Source organism: Trichosurus vulpecula, chromosome 8 (genome assembly GCF_011100635.1).
Source record: "Trichosurus vulpecula isolate mTriVul1 chromosome 8, mTriVul1.pri, whole genome shotgun sequence".
Taxonomy (NCBI): domain Eukaryota; kingdom Metazoa; phylum Chordata; class Mammalia; order Diprotodontia; family Phalangeridae; genus Trichosurus; species Trichosurus vulpecula.
This window is the reverse complement of record NC_050580.1, coordinates 22881436-22905091: the sequence shown is the minus strand read 5'-3', so window position 1 is coordinate 22905091 and position 23656 is coordinate 22881436.

The following is a 23656-nucleotide window of genomic DNA, read 5'->3' as shown; positions in this document are numbered from 1 at the left end:
TAGTTTATGTTCTTCGTTTTGGTAAGGCCTGGTTTTTGTATGCTTTGAGAAGATTCATGGCATCACAGAATCTCACTTGGAAGGGTTTAGAGGCCATCCTGTACTTAAAAAGACCTCCCTCTACAACACATCCACCTACGTGTGTCCTTCTGGTATGGGTTTTATTACTGGCTCCTTTCTTGGATTTTAACTCTGCAAATTTCTGGTTCTCTTTACTGTGATTCTTCCTACATTGCATCTGCTCCCTAGGTTATCTAGCTTGGTGGACACCCCCAGGCAACTTTCTCCCACCCCCTCACTTTTGAGTGCAAAGCCATTTTGAGTAGATCTACAAAACTCTAGGAAAATGCATTCTTAGCAGCCTTGTTAAAACACATCATCCATAACTAGGAGACTGACATCTCTATATTTTAAGTCATGGGCCAGAAATCTAAATCTCATTCATAGATTCAATCTTCTTAACCAGCTGTTTACTTCCCAAATCTGCCTTTCTCTTTGCAATTCTTTAGTTTTGGTGGGTGGTAGAGATGAAGACACGATGCCCCATGGGTCTTCAGGTCCAAAAATTCATAAATCTTTAGCAGCACTTCTTAACAATGCAGGCAGATTGAGACCTCCTTCTTCCAGAGAGCAAGAATTTCAAGGTCAGTAACTATGCTTTATTAGATAATCAATCTCTTCTTCAAACCATTCATAGGTGCTCTGAAAAAGCTAAGTTGGCAAAACAACATTATAGAAGGTAGTTGGTCCGACTGGAACATTATCAATGGCCATTGACCGAATATTATTCTGATGGTATTTCTAGACTTTACTTTGGGGATTGGTTATGATGTATTAATGACACCATTGCCAAAGGATGACATACAGGACAACCTTAAACAAGTTATGCCTAAACAGGTTTGGGTTTTTGCCTTTTAAAAAATCTCCCCCAGTCCCAAATACCGTTCTGAAAACACTCAGAAGATAGTTGGTTGATTTTCAGCTGAGTGAAAGTAATTTCCTCCTGTCTCCTAAAGAGCCTCTTTGTCCCTCTCAGCAATAGATAATCTACTCGTTTGCCCTGCAGGCAGCATGATAGATTTCTTTGTGGGTTTTTCTTCTAGATGATTGCCTTTGAGATGCTTAATAGCAAGTCACCTCTGGCGGGGGAAACTGACCCTGTTCCTCAATCCCTAAAGACAAATGTACCAAGAGAAAAGAAATGATGGGCTAGAATCAAGTCACAGTCACAGAATTTTAAGAACTAAACTCTTGTTTTTTGTGAGTTTTTTGGTTTTTTGTTTGTTTTTGTTTTTGTTTTGTTTTTGTTTTTTTGCTCAGGAACCAGCTCTTTTGTTCCTAATTGCATATATCAGACATGTCAAACACACAGCCCGCAAGAGTCCTGAGTGCTGCCTGAACCAGAGTAAAATGTAATTGGAAAATATTTGGCAAAATAAATAAGAATACAGTGAGACATAGATATGTTCATCTGTTGTCTTCCAAGTCAGTATGTGGTCCCAGGGATCCTTATGTATAGTTGAGTGGTCTTAGATTGTATTTCAGTTTGATACCACTGGTACAGGGCAGCGAGAAGGTGCCATAGTGGATAGTGCACCAGGTCTGGAACCAGGAAGATGCCCCTTCCTGAGTTCAAATCTGGCCTCAGACTTTTACTAGCTATGTGACCCTGGGTAAGTCACTTAACCCTGTTTGCCTCAGTTTCCTCATCTGTATAAGGAGCTGGAGAAGAAAATGGCAAACCACTCAGCATCTTTGCCAAGAAAACTTCAAATGAAGTCATGAAGAGTCAGACATGACTGAAAAATGACTGAAAAATGGAACCATTGGCATATTTGTTAGGAATAATCTCTATAATTATTTAATTTATTTGTTAATTAATATTTGTTAAGTAATGATGATAAGGCCACAGATGTTCTTTCACTTGACTAAGAAATTTTGTTAGAGAGAATAATCATTCTGCTTGATTAGTTTTTATTAAATATCTACTCTGTTCAGTGGTTCTGGGGCACGTGAAACATTTACATCACACCTGGTTCCTATTCTCATGGACCTTATATTACATCAGTGGATTACACTGAATGGCCTTTGAGATCCTTTCTGGTTCTAGCTCTGATTCTATGGTCTCATTACTTCTGGACCCCTTTTTCTTCCATAAAATGAAGAGACTAGATTAGATGACCTCTCAAGTCCCTTCCATCTTTAAATCTATCATCCTATAATCTGTGCCTTAAGTTTCCTGAACTGTAAAATGAGGGGGTGGGACTCTCTTCCAGCTCTCAGTCTATGATTCGACTTCATTTTGAAATTTTTAAGGAGGTTATATTTTGGAAGTACCTAAAGCCCATTGTCTTCAGGTATTTATTTCTACCAAGAAGATCTTCCCAGACCTCTATTCCCTCTGTCAGTTATTGCAAAGGAAAATAGTTTAATTTATTATGTGTCTGAGTCCCTGTGATAAGTTGCGTTTTCAAGTCAAAAATGTTTTCTGATTATAAAGTCAATCTTTCATGGTAACTTTCACCCAAACTCCTTGCATCCCTCTGAGGCACGAAAATATCAAACATCACTCTCTGCAACATGCAGACGAGAAAACCAAAAAAGAGATTATAGATCATAGAATTAAGTACCAGCTGTTGTTCAGGCACTTCAGACTCCTTGTGACCCCGTCTGGGTTTTCTTGGCAAAGATCCTGTAAGGGTTTGCCATTTCCTTCTCCAGCTCCTTTTACAGATGAGGAAGCCAAGACCAACAGGGTTAAGTGACTGGCCCAGGTTCACACAGCTAGAAAGTGTCTGAGGCCAGATGTGAAGTCAGGAAGATGCGTCTCCCTGACTTCAGGCCAGGTGCTCTATGCACTATGGTGCCACCTAGCTGCCCAGATGGGACTTTAGCATTCATCTGGTCCAGATTTGAACTCGAGAAGATGAGTCTTCCTGACTCTAGGCCTAGCACTCTAACCACTGTACCACCTAGCTATCCTAAGCCCCAGAAAAGACCTTAAAAACCATCCTGTCCACCCCCAAGGAGGATGGAAACGTAGAAGGATGGAGGGACTTGCCCCACGTCATAGGCAGTAAGTAGCAGAAAGACTGGGACTTAAACCTATGTCTAAAAATTAAAATATATATAATATATGATGCATAATATAATAATTATATATAACATTAGTATAATATATGTATATATAAAAGCACATTTTGAATATCAGTAATGAAATCAACATTATATCTAAAATAAGATCCTGTCTCCTGTATGAGACTATGCCATATCTCAGGAGTAAATTCTTAGAATCCCGTGCCTGGAAAACCACTGACCGTACCTTGACAGGAACATTTGATACATTGACCACATAATAGTCTTTGAAAATCACTATTCCAGGAGGCCTGGGATTAACAGTCAAAGTCGACTTTTCTCCTGGCCTTATCTGCATTCCTATTACCAACAGGGCTGCGAGCCATCTGATTCTTCAGTCAGTCAGGCCATTCCCACAATCTATCCCAGATCTCATATCGCTCTGGTTTTAACTTTATCAGAACTTGTTCAATGTGGACAGATGTCCGCAGATTACCTACCAAAAAAAGGAGGTCCTCAGTAACCGATGTCCTTGGAGAGACTGCTTGACAAAACTTCGATATTCCAGAAGGAGATGTCCCAAGACCTCTTTCCACCCTTGCAGGCCCCTCCTCCCAGGGGTGATTTTCTCTTGGAATCTCTATTTTGAGGAAGTGTCCAGGCCAGTAAGCCTTTGTTCCTCCTAGATCCACTCCTGGTTCTCTGGAGTTTGCTGTTATGCCTCGTATGAGAACCTTCTCCTCTCCCTCTCTCCCCTCAACTTTTCATCTCCCTTTTATGCAGAATCATATCCCATTAGAATGGAAGCTCTTTGAGGACAGGAACTATCTTTTTTGTTTATGCACTTTAGCACAGTGCCTGACATATCGTGCTTAATAAATTCTCATCGACTTGGTCGTGAGTTTTCCCAAAGAAATGACTGCCCTTTTCTCAGAAAAAAAAATGGACTTCTAAAGTCAAGATCATCCTGTGATCTTATTAATGTAGGAACCTCCTCATGAGGAAGCTCTTTCTTAATGCTGAATCAGATCCTCTTCTGCAATTTGTAGGTCTTAAAGAATTGTCTGAGGCATTGAGAGGTTAAGTGACTTGCCCATAGTCTTACAGACAGGATGGGTCAGATGTGGTGCTTGAACCTGGGGCTTCCTGCCTCAGAGTCAAGCTCTCTGTTCACCATGGCATGCTGTTTCTATTAGGTTACAATAGTAGAGAAAAATCCTCATGTGGAGTGGCCCAGGGTCTGACCTACCTGTGGCACTGTGGTAGGTGCTTTCAGTGGTTCCAGGAGAACTTGTTGTCATAGCTCATCCAGTGGGGCTCTTGCTGTCCTAAAAAAATAAACCAGGGGATTCAAAGGAAGTTCAGTGAGGTTTCATCTTTTTACTAGTGTTTTATTTAGCTGCACAGAATTATTTCTGCCCCTCTGTAGTTGAGATTACGTCTTCAAAGGGAGGCAGAGGATTTGACTCCCACAGATGTTGGAGGAAGGCATGTCACTACACAGTGCTCTGAAAACATACCACTTAATGGCTCAACCTTTTAATCATGCTTGAAATTTATTTTCTGGCAAATAAGCGCAAACCTATTTTTACGCATTTTATTTTTTAAAAAAGAAAAGGCTGCCCCACTCACTTCTGCTCTGCCGTCAGATTGCACAGAGATTCTCATCCTGGAAAATCACTGCATGTCACCAGACGTCAGGGCTTCCAAGTGCAATTTCTAGATACAAGCCGACTTCTGTTTATCTAGAATCCAAATAGCCAGGAAGTTCAAATAGCTGCAATTTTTGTTTTGTCTGCATTCAACTTTTGTAAGAAACTCGAAGGAAATAAACTGAATTTGCAGACTGATTTGGAAAAACAACTTTTAAGACATATCCAAAAGTCAGTCGAGACTCAGCTCAACCTCTTCCACAGGCTATATAGACAGACCTGGCTAGAGATGACTGGTGTTTAATCCCATTTGCATGAAGGGACTCTACTGTGCTTAGTATACTTTCACTGGTGATTGTATATTGTTCTCTTACAATTGACCATGAGTGACATAATACTCGTTTAGCCAGAACATTCTTTTTCCCAAACTGAATGAGTAAAGGAAAAAAAAAACATTTATTAAGTACCTATTATGAGCCAGGTACTATGCTAAGTGACAGGAATACAAATACAGAAATGAGATATTCTTGCCTTCAATGAGCTTAAATCATCATCATCATCATCACCACCACCACCACCACCACCACCATCATCAGCTCACCATCACCATCAGCATCACCACCATCATCACCACCATCACCACCACCAGCATCACCACCACCAGCATCACCACCACCACCACCAACACCACCATCACCACCATCACCACCACCACCACCACCATCATCAGCTCACCATCACCATCAGCATCACCACCATCATCACCCCCACCCCCACCACTACCACCATCATCAGCTCACCATCACCATCAGCATCACCACCATCATCACCCCCACCCCCACCACCCCCACCACCACCGTCATCATCAGCTCACTACCACCATCAACATCACCATCGCCACCATCACCATCACCACCACCACCACCACCATCAGCTCACTACCACTATCAACATCACCATCACCACCACCACCACCACCACCACCACCACCACCATCATCATCATCATGACCACCACCACCACCACCACCATCATCATCATCATCATCATAACCACCACCACCATCATTACCATTCACATCATGCTTTAAAGTTTCTAAAGCACTCTTCATATGTCATCTCGTTTGACCTGGCACCAACCCTGAAAAGTAGGTGCCATTATTTTCATCCTCATTTTATAGATGAGGATACTGACCAGGGTCACACAGCTAGTCTAAGGGCAAATTTGAACTCAGCTCTCCCTGATGCCAAGTCCAGCATTCTTTCCTCAGTGCCACCTAGCTACTGGATTTCTTCTTCATTCTCATAATGGGACACAACATATAGGGGAGTGGTGGCCAAGGACAGTAGGTTTGATTTGGGGATTCATAGGGATGGTAAATGAAGCCATTGGATAATTGTTTGGCATGCCCTCTCCAGAGGCAATGATGGGTTGTCGATTCAATTACTGAGCCCAGAACAAGAGTAGGGAACCATGCTGCATAAATGCTCATTGATGGCACCCCTTTGCCTATTTAAACTCTCTTTACAGGTAGAGCAGCAAAAAGTGCTGATCCTCAGTTAAGAGAAGGAGCTTAGAACCTGGATATCTTACCTGTCTCAACTTCCTAGGACTAAATTTTTTGTCCTATGTTTTCATTCTTAGCCACACAACCCAAGTATGGTTTCCATACCTGTTGGACCCAATTTTATTGGGCAGCAGTAGAACCCAAGGTGAGAAGCCAGATATGAACCAGAAAAAGCAACCACAGTAACAACACTGAAGGTTTTTTTTAATCTCAGCTGCTCCTTCCCTTAGGATTCAGAATTTGGGCATCATTTTTGTCTTTCAAAGGTAAAACAATGTGTACCTAAGGGTTTCTGTGTTGTGGAGTTGAGGAGAACAGTATGTGCTGACAAGTCTTAAGGGAAGTCAAACCTAAAAGGTGATACAAGATCAATCCAATGGAACGTGACCAATACAGTGCCCAGCATGCTGAGCACCGAGCATACTCTCCAATCTGGCAGTACTAGTTTGTGCAACTCAGAAAATGTATAGTAAGTGCCTACCATATGTAAAGCACTGTTTTAGCCTCTGAGGACCAAAAGACGAGGGGAAAAAAATTCCTGACCCCTGAGACGAGGGGAAGGAAGGTGGGAATTCCTCAATACCTTCAGAAACTCAGGTGTGAACATTTCCTTTCTCAACGCACAACACAAAAATGTTATAGACTTAGAGCATTGCCTGTGGCTCCCAGCTCACAGGGCTAGCAGGTGTCAGGAGTAGGATTTGATCCCATGGCTTCCTGACTTCAATCTAGCCCACATTACCTTGTGTATGTATATAGGGGCAGCCAGGTGGTTCAGTGGTGAGAGCACTGGATCCAGTCAGGAACAGCTACATTCAAATCCAGTCCCAAACACTCACTAGCTGTGTGACCCTGGGTAAATCACTTAACCTCAGCTTGCCTCAGTTTCCTCATCTGTAAAATGAAGATAATAATAGCCCCTACCTCACAGGGTGGTTGTGAAGATGAAATAAGATATTTGTCAAGCACTTAGCACAGTGCCTGGTGTGTAGTAAGCTCTATAGAAATGTGGGAAATTAGCAATTGTATACACCAAAAAATAAATCTGGGACCATTTTGAGGAGAGTGGAGAGAGTATTAGGCACTGGGGGTGAGGTCCCAAGTGCTGCTTAATAACAAGGCTTAGAAACCAGAGGCATGCTTAGAAAATGAACAAGAGGAGTTTCCCAGAAAGAGCAAGAGAAAGCTGAAATGTAATTAAGAGGAACCTGGGGAAGTGCAAGATGTAGTCGGGGAGCTATTCAGTGGGGGGTTGGCCAAAGAAATAGAAGGACTAAAAGGCAGAAAATGCAAACTGGAGTTGGAAACTATGGTGTTGGAAGGAACACAAAGAGCTGTCCAATGAGAACTGAGATTGCAGAGTCTGACAAGAACAGAGGCTTTGAAAAATGGAAAGGGAAAACACGGGGGCACGAAGAAAAGGACAACGAAGAAGAAATGAAATGCCACAGAAAGTGGGAGAAAAGATAAAAAGCCTGGAAAATAGGAGTCTTATTTTTTTTAATTTCATGATCAGCTGGAATTAAGCATTTTAAAGTTCATTGTTCCAACGTCAAAGGAAAGCAGACCTTAGGCCATCGAACCATCTGTCTGGGACTGCCCAACTGCCCTCATCTTCCCTAGAGGGGACTGTGTTTTGGAGGCTTTGGCAACATCATGGCTTTCCAGCTGGCTGGTTTCAGGGTCTTTCTTTCAATGAAATGTCCACTGAGCAGGAATCCCATTTTTCCAACCCAGATAAATTCTATGTTAAAAAAACAAGAGCCCCTACATACCATCTTTCTGCAAATATTCATTGCCAGAGCCATACCTAGGGCAGGGCAGGTGGCGTTTTGCTTCAAGGTATCAGAACTGAGAGGTTAAAAATGTTTAAAGTAATTATTTTAAATAATTGTGTAATTTTTAAAATTTACTGAATTTACATTTTTATAGCACTTTGACTCCTTCAGCAGAGGAGTCAAAGTCTTGCCTACTTAGCAAGAACAATTATATGAGGAATCTACCAGATGGTGCACTCCCTCTTCCCCACTCCCTAGTGGTTCCTCACTATGTGAGCTTCTTCCTGGCCCAGCTCCACCCTCTTCTGCCCCAGATGGTACTTTCTCCAGCAGCCTGGGTCTGTCCTAGTGTCTCCCCCATGGGGACCACTATCTTGGGATCTCTTCCCCCAGTTCTGTCCCACCTGCACTGGGCTGCTGTCTGTGCTTCTGCTCCCAACAGTTGATTTGAGGTCACATCTAGTACAGCACGTTTTGTGTATATACACTACTAGTTTGGTTTCTGGTCATTCCTGTCACTGGCTTCCCGAGAGAAGAACCCCTGTGCAAAGGGTCATCCAGCATGGAACCTTTCAAAGCCTCTCCCTACTTTGCTGAAATGATTTTCTGAGTTTGAGAACCAACATTAGACACCTAATATTTGTCTTGTGTGGTGACAAAGACCTGAGTTTCTTAGATTATTAGAGATATCCCCATCACAAATAAAATGATTCCTCAAGATAGTATATAAATGTTTTAAATAGTTTCTTTTTGTATAATTTATTTATATACATATAAAGAGAAGAGAAAGAGAGGGAGAAGAGAGAGAATGAGAGATAGAAGAAAGAGAGTGAGAGAGAGAGAGAGAGAGAGAGAGAGAGGGAGGGAGGGAGGGAGAGAGAGGCCTACATTCACTTCAGGGGTCAGTGATTTTGTCATTGGGGGTACCCCTCTTCCATGACTTCTCTGTAATTGGGCAGATTGTCAATAGCTGTTCATCCCCCTTCCACCCAGCCTGGCTGATAAGCTTCTCGAAACCAGCCATCCTGGGTCATGATTGACAGATACCTTTCCACTAGACTAGCCTTGATTCTGGCCTCCATGTTGGCCAAGAGAACTCCAGAAAACCTCCTAGCATGTTAGCTAGCTCTCCTGGGCTGAATTCATGGGAGGACAAGAGTTACACAAAATACACAGGCATTGATAGATTGAGATCACTGGAAGGGTTGGCTCAATTGATTAGATCAGAGCCCCTGTGGAATGTTGGGAATTCATATATCTATATACATATATATGCTATTATCATCATTAATGATATTAAAAATGCTTCTCTCTGCAAAATAAGTCTTTGTACTTTATAACAGTTTACTTATTTTTTTTCTAAATCTGGGTAAATGGATCTCAGTGGTAAATGTAGCATTCCTTTGTTTGGAAAGACAATTGGCTGCACCTAAAGCCTGCAAAATATGTCTTGGAGCAGGGGTTCTGAAACTTTTGTGTCTTCTGAATCCTTGGGCAGCATCTGGAGAAGCCTCGGGACTCCTTTTCAGAATCATGTCTTTAAATGCATAAAATAAAATACAAAGGATTACAAAGGAAACCAATTCTATTAAAACACAACGGTAAAAATATTGTAAGTTCCCCCCTCCTAGCCCTACATTGACCCTCATCCACTTACTAACAAGAAACAAAATGATTATTTTGAGCTGTAGTTTGCAGTTTGTGTTTTAGAACAACTCCAAGAATTTCCTAAATATAGTGAGCAAGTTTTTCTGATGGTCCATGTTTTCTGTTGTGTAGGCAGGAATTGTCAAGAATTCACTCCATGGGTAGAGCCAATGTCATTGATTACTGTGCTGTGGTAGAAGGAGCATGGGAATTCCGGTCCGATTATGCTATGGTCATGTGGTCAGTCAACCAACATGTATTTATTAAGAATTTCCTGTGTGCCAGGCACCAGGCTAAATTCTGGCAGGTTCAGAAACAAAAGTGAGACCCTGCCTTTGCTCCTGCAGCTTACATTCTACTAATTAGCTATGCAACCTCAAGTGAATCACTGGATCTGCCTGTGCCCCCCAAGACCTTATCCTGAAGCGCAAACCTTCCAATGACAACTTTTCAGGGTATTTGTGATAAGAGGATCAGAGATTTATAGCTAGAGAGGACTTCGGAATCGCCTAGTCAACATCCTCACTTTAAAAAAGAAGTTTTTGACTTTTAAAACAATTATTGATAGCTTTTGTTTTAGATCCCTTTTCTTCCTCAACAGATTCCTCCCTTTTTCCCCTCCCAAAGAGCCATCCATTATAACATAGAGTAAAAAATGGAAAAACAGTTCAGCAAAACAAGTCTTGTCCAAAATCATATACAGTGTCTCGTTGTCCGTCAGCCTTGTCCAATATCATATGCACTGTATCCCACCTATTGTCCTCAACCTGCTCCAAAAAGGGAGAGGCATTCTCATATCTCCTCATTATTTATGATTGTTGACTAAAATTTCTCATCCCTCAAGTCACAGAACAACCTAAAACTCTGGATATTTCCCTCCAGGTTGTAATACAATCTTCTCTATTGGGATCATTTATATATTAAGTTTATTAAAATATCTTTTCTTGTCCTATGTTAGCACGAAAATGAATATTTGAAGTGGGGAGGGGCATTCTGAAATAGCTAAACTATATATTTTTTAATTTTGTTTTAAATGTACACATTATTTATTTGGATTCATATGTATAGAGAAGTCTAAAGTGATGTTATTTCAAGGTCAAAACAAAACTTACTACTGCTCTGAGGTTATAATCCTGAACAAGGATGCATTGTGGGAAGCCTGGGAGACTGGGTTTGGGACAATTGGAGCTCTGGGAGCCACGTGGACAAAGACCAATGCACCATCATGGGCATAGAGGTGGAAAGCTGGAAGACCCAAAGGGGCCAGTCAAAAACCCCCAATGGCACTACAATATGCTTCCCTTCAAAAACACTCTTAAGGGATATCTTGTCATCTAAACTCTGTTTTTTGAAGGAGCTACCGAGTAGGTGTTTGGTTTTTTCTCTTCAGATTCTCTTGCCAAAGGCTAGAGCTTGCTTCTTGTCTTGCTTTTTTCCCTTTTTCCTTTTTTTTTCCCCTTTGGATTTTACCAGACCCACAAAGAGAATAGTAATAATGATAGTTGGCATTTTTATAGCACTTTAAGGTTGTGTGTATATACATATATGCATATGTATACAGGGTTGCTTTGGGGATCATTATATGTGTGTTTGCACATATATGTACATATACACAAATGTATACGTACGCATATGGATATATGTATATTCATATACATGCCTGTGTGTCCATCTGTGTGCATGTATGTGTATGTATATAATATGTGTGCATATATACACATATATTATAGATACTTCCATTTTTTTTTCAATTATCTCTCTTGATAAAGGATGGGAGGCAGCTTTTTGTGGTAGTAAAAGCCCTAGCTCTGGGAATAGAGGGCTTGGATTCAGATCCCACCATTAATGCTTATTACATGTATAGTCATGGGCAGGTCACTTAATTCCTCTATTTCCCACTGTGTAAAAATAATGGTGTTCTACTAAATGACCTGTGAAGTACCTTCTAGTTCTAGATTTAAATATCATGATCCTTTGAGTGTGAAATATAAATCCTCTGAGCATGGTAATCATAGGCTGGAAATTCTGCTAAGTTACAGGAGAACACCACCTTTACAATTCCTTCCATGGGCTGATGAGATTTATGAATCCTGGGTTGGCTCTCAGTTCCTTCCCCTCTTGGGGTCACAGCTGCATCAGGAACCCAGGGAGGAAACAGCTAGATACCAGTACTCTATTCTCATTCCTTAGTCCAGGTCTACAGAATGTTAACACTGCTTCATCAATGTGTTCTGAGACCCAATGGAAGAGAGATAGACAGAGTGAGACAGAGAAAGGCAGAGACAGAGAGGGAGAAAGAGACAGAAGAAAGAAAAAGAAGAGGGGAGGGAAGAGGAAAAACAGAAAAGCAGAGAGAGAAAGATGGGGGGTAGACAGAGAGAGAGACAGACAGACAGAGACAGAGAGAGAGACAGACAGACAGACATAGGCTCAGAGAGAGAGAGAAGGAGAGACAGACACAGAAATAGACACAGAGGGAGAGAGAGAGAGAGAGAAAGAGAGAGAGAGAGAGAGAGAGAGAGAGAGAGAGAGAGAGAGAGAGAGAGATTGATTTGGGGGCAGCATTGATGTGAAGGTTCTAGAGGCAGAGCCCTAACTGCTTAACTGCTGGTCTCTCCTCTTGCTCACTTAGATGCTTTCCTAAATTAAACAAGGTAGAAAAGTTGATTAGTGTTGTAGAAATATAAATGTGTGAAACTGTTCATTTGTTCAATGTTGATAAAAATCTGCATTCAAAGACAAAATGCCAGCAGATGACAGTTTCATGGAGACAGAAGAAATTTTGTGAGGTTTATTAATACTAATTGAGATAAATCTCATTTCTGCCCCTCAGTTCTCTTGAGCCCTGTGTTCTCTTCACCATTATACTGTCCTCGGAGCACATTCCAATCTAGAGGGCAGTTGTCTAGAAAATAAGACAAGGCACCAATGCATGCATCATTAACAGGCAGTGACTTGAAATAAATAGATAATCAAATTTGAAGTTCAATATTGCTGAAGGTGTACGTACGTATGTAGAAGAGTCTGGGTGTGTGTCAGTGGGTAGATTGCTGATTAAGTCCAGGAGACACAGACTAGCTGCGTGACCTTGGCCGAGTCCCTTCCCTTTTCCAGTCTCAGTTACCTCATTTGTAAAATGGTGAGGTCAGACTCGATGGCCTCTGAGGTGCCTTCCGATTAAATCCAGTTCCAAATTTCACAGGTGCTGAGGGGGAAAGAGGCCACTCCAGGTAGTAGAAACAACAGCAGCAAGGTGAGATACTTAAGAGCACGTTCATGAAGCAGAGTCGTCCAGATTGGTTGGAGCGCGTGGAGAGGAACAGTCTGAAATAAAACACAGGGTATCAGGTGGTTCCAAACAGGGAAGGGCTTCAAATTCCAGGCAAAGGAGTTTGAATTTAACTCAGTAATAGGAAGCCATGGAAGATTCTTGAACAGATGGGGCATGTCCGTGTCTCTGTCTGAGGAAAATTATTAGTCTGGCTGTACTTTGAAAAATCAATTGGAAGTTGGAGAGAAAATCAAGAGAATCAGAGTCCGGGCAGTGTGTTAAAAGCCTATGACAAGGGCGTAGCCTCTAGGATACTGATGAAAGAGCTGGAGGTGTGTAGGCTGCAGAAGAGAAGACTTAGGGCTATGTGACAGCCATCTTCCAATACATGAAGGGTTGCCATGTGGAAGAGAATTATTCTTTTCAAAAAAATTTTTAGTTTTAGTTTTCAACTTTATCTTTTCCCCCTTATTCTTCAAAGGGCAGAACCAGAAACAAAAAATGGAAATTAAAGAGAGAAATTTACTAACCAGTCAATCAACAGGCATTTATTAAGTGCCTACTGTGTACTAGGTACCATGCCAGGCTCTGGGGCTATGATTACAAAGAATGAAACATAAATAGTTGATGTCAGGGAGAAGCTTCCTAACCATTACAGTGATTCAAATGCTGTGAGCTGCCTGGGAGGCTGGTGAGTCCTCTCTCATTGGAGGTCTTCAAGCAGACTCTGGCTGGATGGCCACTTGTCAAGGATATCATAGTTTGTGTATGGGTTGAAGTAGTTCATTGCTGAGGGCCCTCACAGGCTCATACAGTTAAAGATACAAGCTCCTCAGAGGCTATCATTCAACTCCCTCAATTTAGAGATGGGGACATTGAGACCGGGAAAATTCATTGACTTGCCCCAAGGGTACACAGGGAGTGTGTGTCATCCAAAAGGAGGTCTTTGGCTGAGTTTCCAGGCCACCTCTAAGAGTTCCTGGGCTGAGCAGAAGCCCAAACTGAGGAGCAGCTAGGGAGAGAACCATCAATAAATAGACAGAAATAATCCCTGCTCTCCAAAAAACCCCATCCTATAGGAGAAGACAACAAACGTATATTTACAAATATATGCCAAGTGTTAACAAAATGATTATACATAAACAGGGAAGGAAGAGGGTGGTTAGCAGTAGCATCTGGGTGGATCATGACAAGTCTTAAGTAGAAAATTATTTTGGAGCAAAAATCTCTAGTTTACATTAAAACTTCATTGTTCCAAAACCATTTCCTACTTAAGGCTTGCCATGTTCCACTCAGATGCTACTGCTAACCACCATTGTGGGAGCATCAAGCCTGATCTCACCCCCCAAAGGTAATATGGGTGATTTGAAGTGGGTAGTTGTGTGGGAAAGGGGTTTCCTTTTTCATGAGGAGGGTTCAAGCCCAGGGCAGCGCCAGAAAGTCTGGAGGAATGCAGAGGCTGCTGGTGGAAAGGAGAGTTGTTTCAACTGTTATGGGCTAAGGTGCAAGTCCTTTCTGTCATCAGGGTCTCTGTGCTCTTTGGGTGCCTGGACAAGCCTGAAATCTTCACCAGATTATAACACTGGAATACTCTCATTCTTATTTCCACTAACTGTCCCAGTGACTCCATTTGTCCTGTGTCTTACACGTTCACTTTTTGTGACCCCGTGACTTTCCTGATGCCTCCTTGCCTCATCCTGCCATAGAGCATGAATCCTCCTGATCTGCAATAGACAGCTCCCTAGAGTACCCCACCCCCACCAGCACAGAAGCATCACCCCCCAAGGTCTAACAAGAATCTGTTCATGCTCAGTTCTCCTTATTCAATATTGTTTAGAAGAGCTGGGGGTAGGGGTGGGGATTTCTAGGTCTTTTATTGATATCAGCATGCTAGACTACAAACAAAAACTGTAAAATGATTGCCAAAGCAAATCCTGGGACGCTAACTGATTTTTGAAGGCATAGGTAGGCTTCCTACTGTGGCGGTATCTATCCTTTCCCGGCCCCATGGTACTCCTTCCCTGAGTGCAGGGGGTCCGTGCTAGTCATAGTGAGTAGCTGAAAAGGCGGCAAAGAGAAGGAGAATCCCCCAGTTGTTGACCCTGAGCACCAGAGAGAACACAGAGCCTCCATGCATTCTGCTGAAATGACATGTTAGCGTGTGGCCAGAAGGTAGCTCTTTGAGTCCCAGGGGGTGTGGGGGCGGGGAGGGGGAAGCCCACAGAGGCAGCAAGACTCTAACAGAAACTCACTCTGGGCTATTTTTTCCTTGATGTTGTATTAAATGGTTTTTCACTTAATTACCCCGGCATGCTTTTAGCAGAAAATCTATAGCAATCTTTATTAAAGCCATAGGTGACTTCACTCACCATCGCCCATTTGGAAGTACAAAGCATTAAAGAAATGAATGTACTGCATTAAACCAAAAGTGAACAAGGGGGAAAGAAACTGAATTATGTCTTAATAATGTGGAAAATGCCCCTTCCTGTCACCACCAAGGCCAAAAACAAGAGAAAACAGGCTGAGATTGCAATAAAGGAAACTTAGCATCCCGAAATGAGCAATCTCCGAGTTGGGATGCTTGTTAAACTTTGTAAGAGACATCATGAGGTCTGTGTATATCACATGTATACATAACATATATTCAAATATATATAGATAGAGACCAGACCTGTGATTTCATTGATATAAAAAGCTTCTGGTGAAGAATTCTCTCTACCAATGCAAATTGGCATGTTATGTAACTAATAACCTTAGAGGGTTACCTTGATCACTGCAAGTTAAGTGACTCACCCAGGCAGTATGTATCACAGGCAAAATTTTAACTCAGGTCTTCCTGACTCCAAGGTCAACTCTCTAACCACCCTATCACACTGCTTTGCCCCTTCCTTTCTTTCTTGTATATGTTTACTATCCATCTATCTGTCCACACACACATATATGCATGTATGTATGTTATGATTTATGGTATGTTATAGCTTCTATATATTTTGCATACCATATTATTTATATATATTACAGTATTATATGACCTTGTCTAATACATTTAAAGTAAAATCTACTTCACCAGAATTAGAGCTTACATTTTTTCAGTGCCATAGCAGCTGTATTATAAAGAGGGACATATTTGTAGCCAGAGATCATATAATGCCCTTTGGCTTAGGCAGTAGTCTGAGCCACACAGCACAGCCTAGAAAATTTCTGTGAGTAGAAACAGGCACTAATGCTTTCTTCCTCTCATAAGAAACCTGAGCTTCTCATTGTGTGGGACCTAAATAACACAGCCTGAGCTTCAGCTACTTCTCTCTCTTATCATGAGGACTTAGATTATTCAGGTCTCAGATTTTGGCACATACTGTAATGGCTGTGACCTCTTCTATTGACTCTGAAGGAGCTCGAATACGTCTTAGAAAATGAAACTGGTGGGATGGAGGAATCAGGTTGGTTTTTTTAAAAATGTTTCTGTATAAATCAGTATTGTTACCCAAGTCACTGTTCTAATTGTATATGCTAATATGTATTTTGCTATGTCTCTCTTACCTAAGAAAAAATAATACAACCCACTCCCTTACTAAGGAGAGTTAACAAAGATTTTTCAGCATTCTTGGTACACAGTATTCTGGGTGTTTCAGGTAACAGATGAACAAACAAATATAGGCATTCCCTTCAAGGAGCTTACAATCTAATTAAATTATTCCAGTGCCTTCCCTCTGTTAATTATTCCCTATTTATCCTGTACGTAGTTTGCTTTGTATGTATTAGCTTGTTGTCTCCTCCATTAGACTGGAAGCTCCTTGAGACAGGGACCATCTTTTGCCTTTTTGTGTGTGTCCCCTATATAGTAGATGCTTAATAAATGTTGAGTGATTGATTGATAGAAGATACAAAATAAACAGTCATATCTCTTCTGTATATACTTATGTGTGTACATATTGAATCTAATAGAATGTCAGAGCTATGAGGGCAGGGGCTCTTTAATTTTTGTCCTTAAATCCTCAGCACCTAGCGTTTGTTGGTTGTCGTTGTTCAGCCTTGTCTAACTCTCTGTGACACCATTTGGGTTTTTTTGGCAGAGATACTGGAGTGGTTCGCCATTTCCTTCTCCAGTTCATTTTACAGATAAGGAAACTGAGGCAAACAGAGTGAAGTGACTTGCCCTGGGTCACACAGAAAGTGTCTGAGGCTGGATTTTAACTCAGGAAGAGCGCGCCGCCTAGCTGCCCCTCAGCACCTAGCATAGATACTAGCAAATAGTAAGCTCTTTGAAAATCTTGTTCATGGATGAGCAAGTAATCCACACCAAAATGTGCATTTAAATGACAATTACAAGAGAGAAATAATAGTTAATGATTGTGCTGCTGGTTTGGAAGATAGGTTGTTAGACCTTGAGTTCACCGTCGAGTTGGTTGTTAATAAGGTGAGCCTCTGATTTATTTACAAGAGATGTATTCATCAGAAGAGGAAGCTGATTCTTCATATGACATAGTTGGGCCAAGACTTAAAGGTGGGAGAAGGGAAATGAGATGTGGATTCCATGACAAAGGGCTTCAGCTGGCTGCTGCTGGGATGGGAGTAGCTGGGGAGGACAGAGCCAGCCTAAATCAGTGAAATGAAGATGTGAGAATCAACCTGTTCAAATCCAATCCAATTCATTTCAACAAACATTTCTCCAAAGGACAATGCAGAGGAGAAATTGGCAGGATATGAATGAATTTCACACTTAGCTATGTATTATTATGCCCTATTCTGATCTTATTTTAGCATAATGCCTTCAGCTTCAAGGTCTACATGACTGTGGGCTCTCTTGCTAGTCACAGGGAAGGGGGAAGAGAAACAGGGGGACTGCAGGCCCTCGGCAATGTTGTCATTATCTTCATCAGTTCTATAGCCAAAAGAAAACCCATTAACTGGTGGCAGCCCCTCCGATGATAGGACGAGGCCCTTTGGATACCATCGTCACTTGATAGTAATAAGAGCTAGAGTTTATATAGCACTTTAATATTTGCGAAGTGCTTTCCATATGTAAAATCACTCAATCAGCTTAACTTGTCCATGTTGTCCTCTTTGTCTTGAATGGAAGTGAAGGAAGCAGAAGGGTGCAAAGGAAGGGGAAGAGATAGCAGGATCAAAGAGGTGGAGTTGGAAGAGACCTCAAGGGTCATCAAGACCAATTCTCTCTTTTTACAGATGGGGAAACTGAGGCCTTAAGAGGTTTGTTTCTTTTTTTTACTTACTCATGTGCAACTGGGTGGTGCTGCTGGTAGAGCCCTAGCTCTGGAGTCAGGAAGACCTGAGTTCAAATGTGTCATCAGACACTTCGTATCTGTGTAACCCTGGGTAAGTCACTTAACCTCTGTCAGCCTTAGATTTCTCAACTGTAAAATGAAGATCATACTAGCACCTATGGTTGTTGGAGGACCAAATGAGGTGATGTTTGTAAAGTGATTAGCACCGTGCCTAGCATGTAGTAGGAGCTTAATAAATGCTTGTTCCCTTTACTGCTGTCCTACATGATCTCATAGGTGATAAGTAGCCAGTCCTGGACTTAAACTCCATGTCTCCTGATTCCAAATAGGGTGCTTCTTCCACAGACACACAGCTGTCTTCCTGATATCCCTAAGTGGTCCTCTGATGCCAAGGAAGCAAGCACAGGTCACCCTAGGAAGTAAGATGTCTGTGTTGATAAGAAATTGCTTGTAACTACAGAAGAAGGTATGAGTCAGAGGGAGTTGTAACTAACCATTCATTCAAGGATTAATCTGTTTCAGGTGCAAGACACAATGCTAAGTGAACACAAAACCAAAAGAAAACAAAACAGTCCTTGCCTTTAGATGGTCCATTGATATTCTGACAGACAGATAGACAGACGGATAGACAGATAGATAGATGGATGGATGGATGGATGGATGGATGGATGGATGGATGGATGGATAGATGGATGGATGGATGAGAGAGAGTGAATGAGAATGAGAATGTTCTTGGCACTGTGCTAAGTATTGGGATACCAATACAAATAAGCAGGACAGTGCCTGTTCTCAAGGAACTTACATTCTAATGGTGGAAGACAGCATCTAAAGGGGACTGGGAGGGAGGAGAGTACTCATGATGGGCATAATGAGTGACATAGAAGTGACATAGAACCCTGAATTCCAGCAAGGTAAGGTAAAAGCCCACAGGTCAGAGCCCAGGGACCCAGGCAAGAGTACATTCACATAGTGCTCTAAGGTTTGCACAGCACTTTACATGTAGTATCTCATCTGATCCTTACAAGAATCCTGTGAGGTAGATACTAATATTACCCCCATTTTATATATAAGGAAACTGAGGCGCAGCTGGGTTAAAGGGACTTGGCCAGGGTCACATAGCTAATAAGTGCCTGACTTAAGAGCTGAACTCAGGTCTTACTGATTCCATGTGCAGCATGCTGCTCTTTATGCCAGTGCTTGAACTGGGAACATATAGGTCTCAAGCAGCACAAGAATTATGGGCCCTTCCTTAGAAAGATCAGTCAGGTAAACATGGAAACCTACAAAGAGCTGATTGTATTTTATCCTTGGCAGCTTCTTCACAACAAAGCTTGGAGTAATACATCTTGATGTGTTTTGTTTGTTTGGAAGTGGAAGTGATTGTGGGAAGGTAGAATGAACATTATTTAGTAATTGGGGAAATCAGGAAAAGCATCATATGGAAGATGGTACATGATCGGCATCTTAAAGGAAGAGAAGGGACTGTGGAGCAGAGTCAGGAGGGGGTGTGTTCTAGGCATAGGAGACAGCCATTGAAAAATCAGAGAAAGACGATGAACAAAGAGAAGGCCAGTTGGTGTGGTGCAGAAACTTTAGGAGGAAGAGTAATGTCCAGTGAGATAGGGAAGATAGATTGAGACCAGCTGGCCAACTGGTATAGGACTTTGGACAGAGGAGTTTCTATTTGATCCTAGAGGCAACAGGAAGCCACAAGAGTTGGTTGAATAGGAGAGTCTTGTAGTCCTCTCTTCCTTTGATATGTTATGGCAGCTACGTGTGTGAGAGAAGGGTTTGGATATAAGAGGTTAATCGATACTTGTTCTCCATGTTAGGAGTTTTTTTCAGAGGTGATGTTCATCATTAAACCTATCATTCCATCTTGAGGAATAACTCATTAGTCATCATTAATGAATATAATTGTGTGCAACCCCTAATTATAAAAATCTCAACAGTTAACTGCCCTTAATCACAGCCATGATGCTCATGGCTTCGGGTTTGCTGTAACTCAAACTCTAAAGGGCCAGGTGACCTCTCTTGGCAGATATAAATCAATGTAGGAATATGGGGCTGGGAAGTTTAATCTCTCTTTCACTCTCTTTAGTACTTTAAGAGGGTGGTCATGTCCCTTATAAGTCTTCTCTTCTCAGGATGAAATATTCCCACTTCCTTCCATTGAGCCATGCATTACATAGTCTTGAGACCCATCAAAATCCTGGTCACCCTATTCTTGAATGCTCCAGTTTCTCCATGATCCCCCCATTTAGCAGTCAGCATTTTGGTTCTGAGAAAATATAATTTCTAATCCACAGTACTGTTGACTTAAGAAGCTGGTCTTGGCAATCAACATGTCACAATTTTATGTAATTGTGTTTGATCGGGTGCTAAATTTGAGTATGTTAACTCATTTATTAAGCATCACAAATTAGAATGTCATTGTAATGTTTTATAAACTTAATCGCTGAGCACTAACCATGCACCTACCATGGCCCAGACATTGTGTCAGGTGCTAGGGATATACAGACAAAGCTGAAATCACCCCTGCCCTCATGGGGTTTACATGCTGATAAGGGTTACAGCATAGATAGGAACATGCTAGATGGGGAAGGGTGTTTGTGTCTGGGGAGTCCCTGGGTGGTGGGTGGAGCCCTGGGGCAGTCATTGGCTTCCCTTTCCAATAGCACTTATGGTATAGATTTTAATTATTGTTCCCAGGGCAAGAGGTGGAAATGGTTGAGGTGGGATACTCCTTCCCGTGGCAGAAACCCTACTAGGTCAGCTTTGCTATTCTCATAGATAGCTGGATGAGATGTAAAACTAGGTGGGATATGGGGACTGCTCATAATGTGACTTGACCCACAGCATGTAAGGATCAAATTAATGCTATTGTCCCATGGAAATATTACAAGACTCCACTGTATACTGTATGATATGAAGGAAGTTGCCGAACTCTGTCCTTGTCCCTAGACAAAATTTTGATCTCAGTCTTCATACAGTAACACAAAATCGGGTATAGTAGTGATTGTGTGAGTCATTTGAACCCTGTGATTAGTTGGTCATTTGGTGCCTTCACAGAGAGAAAATTTAAAAAGCTGGGATGATCTCAGTTTGCGAAAAGAATACTGCCATTGGAAGTGAATTCACTGAACTTTGTAGGAATCAAAGCCATTCCCTTTGGAATTTAGAAGCCTTGTGCATCTTTCAGACTCAGGGTCCACAGAGATCTCCTTGGCATCACAAGACTTTGGATTATAGATTTGATTACAGAATTACCAGTTCCATTTTTCTCTCTGCATCCTCAGCACTTAGCACTGGACCTGGTACACAGCAGGTGCTTAATAAAGGCTTCTTTCTTGGTCATTGAAACAACCTCAGCTAAGTATCTCCTTACTGATGGTCTGTTACTCTTGTACTTCCAAGGTTCCTTACTTCTTAAAAACTGCAGACTGAAATTATGAGGTCTCTGAAATTGAATGCCCTCAATTTTCAGCTGTGCCTTACTTACCTATTTAACCCCAGGAAGGTTATTCCATCTGGCAGGCTTGAGGGTTCTCATGCACAAAATGAAAAGGATGAACTGGACAGGATCTAAGGTGTCTTCTAGTTTTTTAAATATATTTTATTGACATCTTTAGTTTTTATATTGTTTAAGCTTTTCCTTGTATCTTCCTCCCATCGTCTCCAAAGAGCCATCCCTAGTAATGTTTTTTTAAAAAAGAAGAAAAAAATAAATGAGCCAAACCAATCAAAATGGTCCCTTCTAATTCTAGATGCTGCTGGGCACCTTATAACGTCATGGGAGCCTCAGAGTGAGCAGTTCCCCCAAAAATGAAAAGATAAAGAAAAGCAGTGTGCTGTAGGAAATTGAGGGCTGACCTGAGTGTCATGCAGACCTGGGTTCCAGGTCTACGTCTTACCTATATGGGCTGTGTGACCCCAGACAAGTTACTTTACCTCTCTGTGTTCCCAGGTAACTGGAAATTGAAGAGCAATTGCAGAGCTGCATTGATAGAGGGACTTTCCTCACTGGAAGTTCCTTTTCCAATGATCACTGGTCCAATAAAAAAAGGAAACTTGACTCACTAGGATGTACTGATGTTGTCATAGAGGATACAGGTTCCTCAAAAGCATGGGGAAATTTGTGGGCTCTTGTAATGGTCGGATCTAGAACTAAAAGGGACCATTTCACAGATGAGGAAACTGAGGGATAGAAAGGTTAATTGATTTACCCAAGGTATAAAAAGCAGACCTGGGATTTAAACCCAGCTTCTCTAACTCCAAGTTCAGTGCTCACTCATGATTCTTGTGCCCCACCCCTTAGAATTTCCTCTCTGAGTATCATAATGGTTCACTCTAGACTATACCCTCTACCAATTAAACCACAGGTCTGGTTAAACAAAAGCCATTTATCATGGACTTACCTTCAAACTAACAAACCAATTAAGTTTACATTTACAACTCTTGAATTTCTTTTTTTTGAATACCTTTATCTTGTAGATGTTTAGAACAATTTATCACTTGTTCCCTCCCTGTGACCCCTTTGCTTGTCTTATATAAGTATTGGCCTAAACTAAGCATATTTAGATAAATATTGGCCTTCCTTATGGTTCTGTGAACTTGCCAATTTCCCTTGGTCAGAACTCGGTGCCTCCAGTCAAAATTTACTCCAGGTCCTGTTTCATCTTGGCCTCCTTCTTCCCTGACCCTTCCCCCTCCTCCACAAGCCACTCTCTCCTCCTATAATTTTAGCCTGATATGATAGCACTTCACTGGCCCCTAATACATCCCAGTGACTTCTGATTGGTCCGAAGGTTTGTTCTCAATTCCTTACCACGTAATTGATATTACAGCCTTTATTATTGTATTGTATAAGATGATAATGGAATCCTAAACTTGGTGGGGGGGAGGGTGAATATGAACAAAAAGGAGAAAGATTCAAGAGATGTCTTAGAGGTAGAAAGGACCAGATGTTGGTCTGGTGCAGCCAGAAACTTACACAAAGCCTGCTAAGTCTTCCAGTCTGACAATGTTGGATATATTTTTTAATTTGAAAATCTTTGGGCCCTCTTTCTGGGCGTAACTATTCCATAACTCTCATTCTTTTTAAATTTAGTATTTTTAGTTTTCAACATTGATTTCCACAAGATTTTGAGTTACAAATTTTCTCCCCATTTCTACCCTCCCCCCACCCTAAGATGGCATAAATTCTGTTTGCCCCTTTCCCCAGTCTGCCTTCCCTTCTATCACATAATTCTCATTCTTTCCAAAATTTATTTTGATTGATAAATTCTGTTGTAGATCTATTGAATATCCTCCTTTAGTTTTTGTTTTTTAAGCCTATTTAGTTTGGTATTTTATACACAGGGGTTAGTTTTTGCCACTGCCTGCCCTGCCCCCCCAGTCAAAGTGTTCCTTTGAATTCT